The following is a 13,892-nucleotide window of genomic DNA, read 5'->3' on the forward strand; positions in this document are numbered from 1 at the left end:
AAGGGAGTCCTTCCATTGTTGCCAAGGTCCCAACCTTTCGAGAGGCAGAGGTGCATCCCAGTCGTGTGACTCGGTTGTGAGTTCTCTTATCAGAGCTTTACCCCGGATGACGACTGGAGCTACAAACCCAAAGGGGTTGTATAAACCATTCACAGTAGAAAGAACTCCACGTCTTGTAAATGGTTTCGTGTCACTTGACAGCTGAAACGTGAATGTGTCGGTTATGAGATTCCAACTAACTCCAAGGGTACGCTGTACAGGCACTGCAACCTTGCCGAGGTCCATGTCTCTTAGATTACTGGCCCGATCATCCAAAGGAAATGCGTCCATGACCTCCTTGCTGTTAGAAGCAATTTTATGCAGCTTCAAATTGGAACGTGCCAAGGCTGTTTGGGTCCTCTTGAGGAGATCAATAGCAGCTGCCCCAGACGGTAATGACTTTAAGCCATCATCCACGTAGAAATCCCTTTCTACAAACTTTACAACGTCTGCTCCGAACGCTGCCTCAACCTCTTTCGCTGCTTGCCTGAGGCCATAAATCGCTACGGCAGGAGAAGGACTGTTACCGAAGATATGAACCTTCATCCTGTACTCGATGATGGTCTTCTCTGGGTCATTATCTTCATGCCAGAAGAACCTGAGAAAGTTCCTATCTGCTGGCTTTACAAGGAAACAATGAAACATCTGTTGTATATCCGTAGTGATAGCTACTGCTTCCTTTCTAAAGCGCAAGAGCACACCCAGGAGTCCGTTGTTGAGATCTGGGCCTTTGTAAAAGTATGTCATTTAGCGAGACACCATCATACTGACAGTTTGAATCGAAAACCACTCTGATCTCTTCCGGCTTCTTTGGGTGATAAACTCCAAACAGAGGCAAATACCAACACTCTTCTTGCTGCTTAAGTGGTGGGGCTATCTCTGCGTGACCTTTCGCCAGTATCTTCTCCATGAATGCAAAGAAATGTTCTTTCATGATTGGTTTCTTGGAAAAAGAACGCTGTAGAGATCGGAAGCGATCTAATGCTTGTGCCTTGTTGTTCGGTAGACGTCGCCTCTGAGGTTTGAATGGAAGAGGGGCTACCCAGCTGTTCCTTTCATCTTTGTAGAAGCCCTCTTTCATTATACGGAGAAAGGTCAAATCTTCGACTGACAGAGCTATCTTCTCATCATCCTTTGTCCTCTTGAAGACATCCCATTCAACATCATATCCATCCTCCCATACAGGCCTCTTCACAACAACCTTAGCTTGAAGACCTGGAGGCTCGTCACAAACATTCTCCTTGATGTGATAAGCATTAGGACATGGCTTGAAAAGCGACTGGCGACCACTATCCAAGGTGTTGGTGAAGAGAATGTTGACTCTATCTGGCTTGTGCACATTGCCTAAGCAGACATTGCCCACTATGACCCAACCGAGGTCTAACTTCAGGGCATATGGGGCCTCACGGGGTCCATTGATGTACTTCATCACTTTATGCACCTTTATGATGTCTCTTCCCAACAGCATCATGATTGGAGCTTCCGGTTCAATTTCTGGGATCTGTCCTGCGATACCCTTCAGATGTGAATGGTGAAGTGCAACTTGTGGGGTAGGTATCTCGGAACGATCGTCTGGAATGTTGTCACACTCTATTAAAGTAGGTAGAGAATGAATTACTTGACCATCAATGGATGCCACTTGAAAACCATGTGCTCTCCTCCCGCTCCTTTGGGAAACCCCAGCACAGGTCTTGAGGTAGTATGAAGAACTGTCACAGTCTACGTCAAAAACATCGAAGAAGCTCGATCTCACCAATGATCGGTTACTTTGGTCATCAATGATGGCATAAACTCGAATAGCTTTCTCCTGCTGGCCACTTGGAAACACTGTGACGAGACAAACCTTGGAACACGTTTTGCCACTCAAATTGCTGCCGCATACTTCTGTGCATTTGGTAGACACATCATCTTCAGAAGAATCTTTCTTCTCCCCGCCATAATCTTTAGTGGTTGTGTGACCTTTAGCAGACCTATTGACGGGTTTAGGGTGCAGGACAGAATGATGGGTTTCACTGCCACATTCAGTACATTTGACGAGCTTCTCACAGTTCCTTGCAAAATGTGAAGTTGATGCTACACATTTAAAGCAAATCCCATTCTGCTTCAAAAAGGCCTTCCGTTCTTCAATGGATTTCTCCATGAAACCACGACACTTGTTGAAAGGATGTGGTTTCTTATGTATAGGACAGAACGTTGTTAAATCCATCTTAGCTCCTTGAGCTTCTCCACTCGTAGACCTCTCAGGAGAGATCTCCGTTTTGTGAACTGAAATGGATGCTCTGTTAATGTTCCGGAAATGTTCTGGCTTTGAATGCTCAGCTTGAAGGGGAAGGGCAAAGCTAGGATTCCGCATTCTGGCTTGTTCTACCACAAAGTCAACAAGTACAGAAAAGGGAGGGAAGGGGACTCTGCGTTGTTGTTTGAAAGTATAACCCAGAGTCATCCACTTATCTTGTAAGCTGAAAGGTAGCTTTTGCACTATGCTGGCTATACCACGTGCAGTGTCCAAGCAAGGGATACCCAGAAGCACTCCTTCAGATTTTGCTACGAGAAGCTCCATGAGTAGGTCCCCTAATTCTCTGAGTTTCTTCCAGTCTTTATTTGAAATCTTTGGGAAAGTCTCTAATCTTCTGAGTAGTGAGCTTTCGACGACTTCGGGTGCACCAAAGCAATCGTCTAACCGTTCCCAAATCTTCACACTGCCTCTGCCAGGGTTCTCCACATGCACCGCTCTGATACGTTTTGCTTGTTCTCTAGAATCTGCTCCTAACCACTTGACCAAGAGGTCCATCTCCTCCTTAGCTGTGAGATTGAGATCCTTAGTAGCAGTGAAGAACGATGCTTTCCATGCTCTGTAATTCTCAGGGCAATCGTCGAACTGTAAAAGACAACACAGTTCTGTATAATTATATATATATCTTTAGTTACTTTATGCAATAGCTAATATGAACTAACAATTAACATTAACAACTAGGTGAAATAATACCATTCAAAATGTTGGGGTTGGTAAGATTACTTTAATGTTTTTGAACAACAAGGGCCCTATCTTGCACCCAGCGCAATTGACTTTGTACACCGACGCATGTATCATTCCTATTTTGCACCCGCGCAAAGCGGACTTTTCCCTCCACAGACGCACGTCGGTAAGTTAGGAAATACACTTGCGCTCCCCAGGGCGGTTCAGCGCAAAGAGGAGGCGTGTTCCGGCGCAAACGTTCCTTCATGCTATTTTGCAGGTTTAGAAAACAATTGCGCCACTAACCAGGAAAAAAATTTTTATAGTCAGTGGCGCGTTGCGCATGTTATTCATATGCTATTTTAAGGGCGCATGCTTGGCCATAATCAATGTAGCGTGTGCACAACGCGCACTTTGATTCTCTCATCTACACAGAAGCAGTTTTCATTTTTGCAAATCATTCATTATTACGATAGATCGATAGATAGATAGATAGATAGATAGATAGACAGACAGACAATTTATTATAAAAGCATACATCTAGCTTACACATTTACCCAAATTATCATACGCCTGTTTAACCGAAGTTAATTGGGGTGCGTTTCTCCATCCCCAATGTCCCTGACGAGAACGTCGGTCTCCTCGGCTGTGAACCGCTCCTGGCGCGCGCCTGGCAAATCCGCCGTTATAATAGGAATCCGCTTTAGAACAAGCGCGCCTGCTCTAAAAGGGAATGTGAGATGTCGCTCTGATTGGTTTATTTCACGTTACGCCCAAACCACACCTATGAATAATTAAGCTACTTAAGACCAACCCCTTTTAGATTTGCGCCGGGCGCAAGAGGCATTTATCCCGCCGGGAAAATAGCAACAGCGCCTAAGACCCGCCCACAAAGTTACTTGCGCTTTGTGCTTGACACTTGTGTTTCAGATCGTTAAAATAGGGCCCCAAGTCTCTTATGCTCAGCAAAACTGCATTTATTTGATCAAAAATACATTAAAAGTAATATTGTGGAAAAATAATAATAAAAAAATATATAAAAAATACTAATTACAATGTAACCAGGTGATGGTTAGGGGCCTTAATGCTTTTAATGTAAATAAGAGACATATCTGCAGAGTCTGCATAATCAATGTAGAATGTACTGAAGGGTCCTTTAAGAGGCATTGGGTGACGTCATCGCGTGTGCGAACAAAGACATTTGTGTGAATGTGCGATGAGGAAGTCAGAGTTATGCTGCATGTGTGTGTTACTGCTGTTCGAGTGTAATTTGTCATCATTCAGGTACAGTTCTATGTATAACGCTGTTATGATAGTGTAGATTTGCTGTTTACTGGAAGATTGCCTCAAATGTCGATTTGTATCCATAGGGAGTTGGATGTTTACGCAGGATTGCGTGAATGTGTGAGTGTGGCTGAGCTAACGCACCACATGTACAGACGAGGCCTATTCACGTGGAAGAAGTGATTTAGTAGTGTGTAACGTAAGAAACAGGGGAAAAAGTGAGTAATATCTACACTGTCATTTCAGGCGTATTTTGTGAGTGTTATTTCAGTCTAACTGTTCATGCAGTTCTAAGATGTTATGTTTTCTTTCCAGAAGTGCCACTACCGTATTATTGTTGTTGGTGTTTCATTATTTGCATTGTTCTTTATTATTGTACACAATAAGAGGCAACAAATTGTACTTTTATATTTCCTTTATTTTGGGGTGAACAATTTGCTGTGTGTTCCGAAGATATACTGGCACTGTATTTTGTTTTATTGTGGGTTTTCTGCCCTACGTACCTACAAGAAAAGAAACAGAAACTCCTAACTAATTATAAGGAATAAAATACAAACCCCACTTATATTTGTTGGTCCTGTGTCATTTTTCTGTGGCCACAATTTTGGTACCAGGAGTGGGGTATTCCAAGAGAGTTAGGACAATCAAGTTTTTTTTATTGGTGTGCACAATAAAAATACAAAAGTGCAGTGCAATAATATGGTATTGGTGAAAGGAGACTGAAAATTCCTGCAGGCGAGGAGGAACGGCTGTGGCGAGGAAAGAGACGGATCGTCGTGGAGCATTGCAAGGGCCCAGCTAGATCTCATCGGCCAGGGGCTAAAAGAGACTGTTCGACAGTTGTTGCTTCAGATCAGAAGGACTTCATCAGTCACTTATCCTTTTCAGAGCTTTGCATAGAGACTTTTAAGGACGTGAGATCTTACAATGTCACACCCAGATGATGATCACGGTGGAGCTAATTTAACAGAGCAAATTAGAGAGTTGCAAAGTAAACATGATCAAGCAATGGCTGCGATTTCCTCACTGAATCAGAGGTCTTATGTGTATGTTCCGAGAGAAAGGCACATATTACCATATTGTGGTGATATGGAGAAAGATGGCAGGTCAGTCGATGATTTTATAGAGGAAGTTGAGCGGGTGCTGCATGTTAGGCACCAGTCTGACCAAGATCAGTATGATTTTGTTATGTCTCTGTTAAGGGGTACAGCCTTGGAAGAGGTACGTCTTCGCAGTGTTACTGATGATGGGGTTGACAATTTGTTTGGGTACCTCAGGGAGGCGTTTGTGCGAGACCACCCTAGGTGTACGATGATAGAGGTGCGCGATGAAGCACAGCTTTGGTTCGTAGAAGAGCCCCCAGCGAGTTCAAAAACAGCTAAGCATCGATGTAGTACTAACATGACACAATGTTCAATTCTTAGGTTGTAAGAGAAAAAAAGTGTCACCTTAGAGGATGTTCTCGAAGTGGTAGCCGAACAAGGCAAAGCTATTAGTGAACTAACTCAAGCTGTCAAAAATCTGACTGTAAGGGGTGGTAGTACAAGGGTAGAAACCTTTAGGCCTAAATCACAGGCAAAATTCACTGAGGATGGACAACCAATATGCTTCAAGTGTCAAGTTGCTGGACATGTGGCAAAGAATTGCCCTCAGAAGCAGAGCTCTAGAACAGCTAGGTCTGTATCCTCTAACTCCCAGGGAAACGAGAACCCCCGGTTGTTGTGAGTCAGGCAATTCGGGGGAGACACACTGACTCAGTACCATGAATCATAGGAATGCATATAATCAGCCGATGTGGACAACTGGTCCAAGCAGAATTTTATACCACCTTAGGGGGAAAATTAGATTCTTATTGGAGACATGTTTCCCAGTAAGTCCAGACATGTACTGTGAACAGAAAATCCATTGTGCGTGTAGATGGAAAATGGACTGAGCGCATACCTGCAGAATCAGTGGTGACAATAATAACGACGGGCTTCAATAGGGGTGTTGGGCAGGGAAGTCCTATGCTGTTAGAGCCGCTCAGTACTCCCTTGCCAGGAGGTCTGGTAGTCATCCCCACCCTCGTTGACTCGCATTGTCCCTGCATACCTGTAAAAATCTGAATTTTTCTCAGGAGGATGTATGGTTGTCACCTAGGACCCGTCTGGGTATCCTGTCAAAGGTGGAGTGTTGGGACAGCTCACAGCGGTGTGAAGTGAAATTTCAACGGCTCTCGGCTGACCTTGAACAGGTGACTTTCAATATGAGGGATGGGCAAGACCGAGACCGTGTGCAGGTTATCTTGGATAAGATTGATGTAGGAGTAAGCTAGTATGAGCAAGCTCAGCTCAGGTCATTGTTGATGAAATTCATCAATATCTTTGCCCTAGAAGATGAAGACCTAGGTTACACAGACAAGATCAAACATGAAATCCACTTAACTGATGATGAGTCCGTCACACAGCCCTATCGTCGAATTCCTCCGAATCAGTATAAAGAACTGAAGGATCACATCTCACGACTGGTAAGAAAAGGAGTCATACAAGATAGTAATAGTGCCTATGCATCGCCAATCGTGCTGGTACGTAAAGCAAACGGCAGTATCAGGTTATGTGTAGATTAACGTAAACTAAATCAGAAAACAAAAAAAGACGCCTTTCCCTTACCTCAAATCGATGAGAGCTTTGATGCTCTGCAGGGGGCGTGTTACTTTTCGACTATCAATTTAGCAAACGGCTATCATCAGGTCGCCATGGCGGAAGAAGACAGGCACAAGACGGCTTTCTCAACCCATTTTGGCCTCTTTGAATTCTTGCGTATGCCGTTCGGGGTCTGCAATTGACCTGCAACCTTCCAAAGACTGATGCAGGCTACCATGAATGATCTTGTTTTCCAGATTCTGTTAGGTTACCTAGATGATATCCTGGTGTATTCTTCAACATTCCAGGAGCACTTGGTAAGGCTGGAAACTGTATTGAGCAGGCTGCTGGACACTGGTCTCAAGGTCAAGTTACATTTTTTTCACTTTCTTCAGTCGGAGGTTGTGTTCCTGGGACATCAGATATCTGCCGATGGTATTGGCACAGACCCTCAGAAAGTGGCAGTTATAAAACAGTGGCCGGTTCCATCTACACTGAAGGAATTGAGATCATTCCTTGGGCTCTGTAGTTACTACATACAGTTTATTCAGGGGTTCTCCAAGACAGCTGTCCCACTTCATGATGTGGTGAATTCATGTCTGAACACTGAAAGCTCCAGCAGAACTAATGTCTTGTTTGGGGACTCTATGGACTGAACAATGTCAAACCGCTTTTGACACCCTCAAAGATCGGCTTACTAGTGCGCCTGTCTTAGGGGTGGCTGACTATTTGAAACCCTTTATTGTGAAGACAGATGTCAGTAATCAGGGGCTAGGTGCCATTTTATATCAGAAACAAGGAGATGTAAAACGTGTTATTGCCTTTGCCAGTAGACGGCTGAGAGACGCAGAGAAAAATTATAGAAATTATAGCAGCACGAAGCTCGAGCTCCTTGCTCTCAAGTGGGCGATCGTTGAGAAGTTTCGGGGGTATTTGTTGGGGTCCAAATTTACTGTGATAACTGACAATAATCCTCTGTGCTACTTGAAAACAGCACATTTTGGAGTGATTGAACAAAGATGGATTTCACAATTATCCGTCTTTGATTTTGATGTCCAGTATCGTCCGGGGTATCGAAACACAGTAGCTGACACACTATCTAGACAGCCATTTGCAGGGGAGTGTGAGCCAGCCTCAGAGGATGCAGAGTACGATATGTGTGTGGCAGTCTGCGGATGGATTCACCAAAGTTCAGACCTGGACCCAGCACTTGTGGCTGCTGGGATGCACAGCTGTAAAGTGCGGCAGATGCAGGCTGTAGTGTCCAACTTCAATGATGGTAATGGACTGGGTCAGGGAAATGCACCCACCTTTCCAGGTTATTCAAATGATGAATTGATCAGCTTCCAACAGTAAGACACCGTGATTGGCGGATTCAGGAAGTTTTGGGATCAAAAGAGAAGACCCTATGGTAAAGAACTAAAAGCTCTGCCAAAACCTGTTCGGTCAATGCTGAAGCACTGGAACAGCATTAAGGAGCACCAGGGTCTACTGTAACGTGTCTTTGAGGATGTGAGGCACGGGGAATGCTATCAGCTCTTGTTATGCCTGTTCTGGAGTATGTGCACGATTCTATGGGACACCAAGGGATCGAGCGCACCCTTCACTTGTTGAGGCGGCGGTGTTTCTGGATAGGGATGCACCATGATGTGGACAAATGGATAAAAGATTACCAAGCTGCCGCAGCCGAGGGTCCACCCTCCCATGAAATCGTTCTTGGCTTCTAGACCGCTTAAGGTAATTGCTGTGGATTTTACGGTGTTGGAACCCACAACCAATGGTCAGGAGAACGTTCTGGTTGTCACTGACATCTTTACAAACTTCACTCAGGCCTTCCCTACCCAAGATCAAAAAGCAGACACCACAGCCAAGGTGCTGCTTCGGGAATGGTTATGAAGTAAGGTATTCCTGCGCGTTTGCATTCTGATCAGGGGTGTAATTTTGAGAGTGAGGTTGTGGCTGAACTTTGTAAGCTCTATGGGGTGAAAAAGAGCCGCACCACACCATATCACCCCACTGGCAACGCTCAGTGTGAGCGGTTCAACAGGACATTACATGACCTGTTTAGAACACTGCCACCAGAAAAGAAACAGCGGTGGCCTGAATACCTACCAGAGTTGGTTTTCATGTACAATGCAATGCCTCACGCAACTACTGGGTATTCTCCATATTATTTATTGTTTGGGGTTGATCCTTACCTGCCTGTGGATGCCCTTCTAGGACAAGAGCAAGTTTTCGACCAGAAACACGACTGGTTGTTGGTTCACCAAAGGCGTCTTAATGATGCTCATGCCAGGGCAAGGAAATATTCTGAACAGAAGGCTGCTGAGCGCATGTCCTTGCACAAGGATATAATCTATTACCCGAAGATCGAGGTCGGAGCACTCATGTACCTGAGGAGCAGGAGTTGGAAGGAGGGCCTACAAAGAGAGTTAACAGAGTAGACATCAGGCCCTGTCCCTTAGTGAAGTGGAATCTGAGGATTCAGAGGAGGGTGTAGTTTTGAGGGAGGAGAGATCTCATGCGCCTGCAGAGTCTTAGCACCCAATCTGTTGGCCAACAAGGTATTGGGCATGCGCCCAATTGAGGTACGCAGTTGAGAATCAGTTAATTCTGACCATGCCAATGTCCTCTGTGTATTTAGGTCCAGTCTTCATTCAGTTAATTGTCTGGTGTCATCAATGTTAAGGAGTTGTTGTGAATCTGTTTCTTTGGCTGTTCTTGTGAGTTTTTTTTAATTACAGAATATTGGTATTGAATTATCCTTCGTCATGCGCTTCCTTGTGTCAACTGTGACACTTATATGCTGATTTGATGCTCAATAAATATTTCTTATTATTATCAGTGTTGAAAACATTGAAGAGCTCTATTTTTGTGGAAACCATGATATATATTTTATTTGATGAATAGAAAGTTTGAAAGAACAGCATTTATTTGAAATAGTATTTTATTAATTTTTTTTGTAAAATTGTAAATGTCTTTACATCACTTTTGATTAATTTAATGCATCCTTGCTAAATAAAAAATAAATTTAAAAAATCTTACTAAAGAAAATCGTACTGACCCCAAACTTTTAAATGGGGTTTACGTATTGTAATACATTTGTATCATATTAAGTATACGTTTACATGACTTACTGTAGTTATGAGTGAAAATCAATAATAAACAATAGTGCAAATATAAATTCAAGTATATAGTTATAATATTTAAAACATAATACAGCATAATATTGCTGTGACTAACCTGCATCTTTCTCCTGATTGTCAGTATTCTTTTCTTCCTCTCTACTCGGGATGCTGTACAGTGTCAGGAAAGGTAGAAAGTGTGGGAATAAAAGTGATGGGTGAGTGCAGAAGGCCTGACAACTGTTTTACTCTCTCTGTAAAGCCATTAGACAGATAGATGGTGGACCTGTTGGAGGAGTGCACAGTGAGAGGGATGGGAAGAAGGGAACAGAAGACAAGAACGAATAAAGCTTGAAAAGGATGGCAGAAAGGAGACATCTCTCTTATTCTGATGTCATAACAAAACATCACTGCAGGAAGTCACGCATGTTACATTAGCAGCAGAACGAGAGTGAGTGTTTGTGACTGTGCGGCTGTAGGTCATCCGTTCATAATGCTATTTAGATAATATTCAACCAGACTGTTCTGATACATCCACATCAGTACGTCTCTCTCACACACATACGCTCATGGATTGTGACCTACAGTTGACCGTTTGAACCCAGGAGTGTGGGTCAGAGAGGTCTTGTGCAGAAAGGTCACATTGTGGTCATGTTGTCCTGCCTGAATGCAAAGGCCACTTTATTGCAGTGATTTACACAATTAACAGAGACAGTTGGGAGAGAACGAAAGGAAGAAAAAAAAAACAAGCAAGCAAGAGATGGTGGGCAGCCTCTTGTTCTCCACTCCCCTCAGTCTTGCCACACATTCACAATCCGTTCTCGGATATAAATTTTAAATGTCCGACAAACCCCCCTTCCTACTCCAGTTAGGGAGTCATATAAAAAAGAGAGAGTGTGTGTTCGAGAGAAAAACGTAAAGAGAGAAACGATTCATTTCCCACACTCGACCCCAGCCGGGCCAAGGTTAGGCTTACCCCCCCCTCCCCCTCCTCCTCCGTTTATTCAAACAATACAGACAGGCCAAATGTTCCCCTGTTTTAGAATCAAAAAGAAAAGCCAGCTGATGAATTGTCAAGGCAGAACGGTTTCATGAGTAATGAATTATATTAATGACGGGCGACTCTTACAAAAACAAAGCTCTTAAATCACGCAGTGACTTGGGGCTTTTGTGGAGGTCATTTTCTTTCCCCATTCCCTTCGGCATTCGGACCATGAACCATGATGAAAGAGAAAATTAGTCTTTCAGTGAAAAAAAAAGGCCAGAATGATTCCATAACTCTCCATTCTTGTTTCTCTCTGTGTATGTATATAGATACATGGACATGTCTTAAAGGGATAGTTCTCCCAAAAATTAAAATGATCATCATTTAATTACCCTCATGTTGTTCCAAACCTGTATGGCTTGTTTTCTTCTTCTGCTGAACACAAAATAAGATATTTTGAAGAATGTTGGTGACCAAACAGTTTTGCTTACCATTGATTTCTGTTATATGGAATTAAAAATAAAATAAAAACATAAGTAAATTATTACATCATTTTCATTTGGATGAACTTTCCCTTTAATGCTGCTATCCAAGATTATTTACAATATTCAAAAGACAGCAATAGGGTTTTAGGCACTCAACTTTGTCTCATGCATAAGAACACTGAAAATCACTGTAACCCAGCAACTCAAGTGGCTTATTGCTTTTATAAAATCCCAACAACAATACTTAGAAAAACAGTTTTATTTTAATAGTGTATATCTTTATTATATTTTATTATGTATTTTTATTCTAATATTGTTTCATAATGTTTTATCACTTATGTAATTGTACTATTCATATATATTAGAATAAACAATTCTTCCACCAAGTATTATAGTTCATTATCATAGGGACGATTTTCAGCAACAAAGCAAGCAGACATCATTCATTTTCAATGAGCATTGGAAAGTTCTGGTGACACTACTGACAGAGACCACTAAAAATGCAGCAGGCTTGAAGAGCTCAACTTTCTATGAGAAGTGACAGAGTAGTATCTCCTTTAAGTAACCGATTATTTAAACCGACTGTTACTAAACATGGCAGTGGTGTGGTTTTGCCAGCATTTTACAATGATTTCAAAAACAACTCATCCAATCAGAATGTAGAGCCTGAACTAAAATTTGTATAATTACCGATATTTTGCAATGCCTAATAATTGGTAACTACACAACAAATGAAGAAATCTCAGCAAAATACCCCGATAAACTAATACAATACTCTCACTCTCAAGTCAGTTGCAAATGCCACTTAATGTTTGGTGATCTGGGCCGAATCTAAGCCACTCTGTTTAGACTTTATTGTGCTGGTAGTCTCCAGAGAGGACATAGTTCTGATTGGCCCTTTAACCATTTGTGACCCTGGATCACAAAACCAGTCTTATGTTGCACAGGTATATTTGTGGCAATAGCCAACAAAACATTGTATGGGTCAAAATTATAGATTTTTCTTTTATGCCAAAAATCATTAGGATATTCAGTAAAGATCATGTTCCATGAAGATATTTTGTACATTTCCCACCTTAAATATATAAAACATTTATTTTTGTGAATGGATGCAGCACTATCGCCAATAGAAATGGAGAACTTTAAAGGCGATTTTCTCAATATTTGATTTTTCTGTACCCTCAGATTCCAGACTTTCAAATAGTTTTATCTCGGCCAAATATTGTCCTATCCTAACAAACCATACATCAAAGGAACTATTATGTGTTCAGCTTTCAGATGATGTATAAATCTCAATTTAAAAAAAAATTACCCATAAGACTGGTTTTGTGGTCCAGGGTCACATTTGGCAAAAGCAAAACTAACTTAACCTCACTAATTCTAATAGAATCTCACAGCCTACCCCTGTAAGCATCTGCGTATTACCTGTAAAATAATCCAATCAAAATCCTTCCAGGTCTCTTGGCAACCAACAACAGCAGCCGTCAATCACCTGTGGCTAACACAATCCATGTGGGTTGGCAAATAAAAATGTTCATGAAATTCCAAATATTTATATATAGTGTTTACACTTAAATTCCACATTTACATTCTAATCAAGCATGTAAGAGAAGTAATACAAAAATTTAAAAAAGGAACAAATGAGGGAAATGTGCCCTTGTTAAAAAGTTATTAAAGAGCTATCCTCTACCCTTGATCCAACCTAAGGAGGGTAAACCCTCACCAGCAGGGTGAAATGAACCACATAATTGAAAAATCCAGTGTGCAATCCAAAACTAAGTGGGTCTCCATGAAACAATATCACCATGCAACAAATTTAATAAATAACTTCTGGGAGGGCTGTGAAAGGACTCCAATGTTTCCAGGGGCCCCAGACCAGGGTGTGTTTATGTGTGCACGTGTGTGTTGTGAGTGCATCGGGCGGAGGTGACACTGACTGTGTTGTCAAGCGTAAATCCCAACGCTGAGGGGCCAGTGAGATGGGTGTCCATATATCAAAGGGTCCAGTGAAGAGGACTGTCATTTGATCGGCCTGCAGGAAATTCGGGATTCCAAGCAGATGAGGGTCTGAAACTGAGAGGGCCGCAAAGCCCTGAGCCCTGGAGCTCTGTGCCCTGAAGAGCACCAGCTGTTTTCACTCACCCAGCCGGAGGACTTGAACTCAACCTGCGGCGTGACATGGGTGACTCGGGCGGCGAGAGGGAGTAATGAGTATCAGTGATGGGTGAAGGTAATGGAAGTGTTGATTGCATGTGACATGTACGTGTGAGTGTAACCCTATATGCACTAAAGGGATAGTTTCATGTAAAAATGAAAATTCTGGCATAATTTACTCACACTCATGTAATTCCAAAAATGATTTGTCCAATGAAAGTCAGTGGGTTTCAAAAGATTTTT

Source organism: Leuciscus leuciscus, assembly GCF_965113295.1.
Source record: "Leuciscus leuciscus genome assembly, chromosome: 5".
NCBI classification, from domain to species: Eukaryota; Metazoa; Chordata; class Actinopteri; order Cypriniformes; family Leuciscidae; genus Leuciscus; species Leuciscus leuciscus.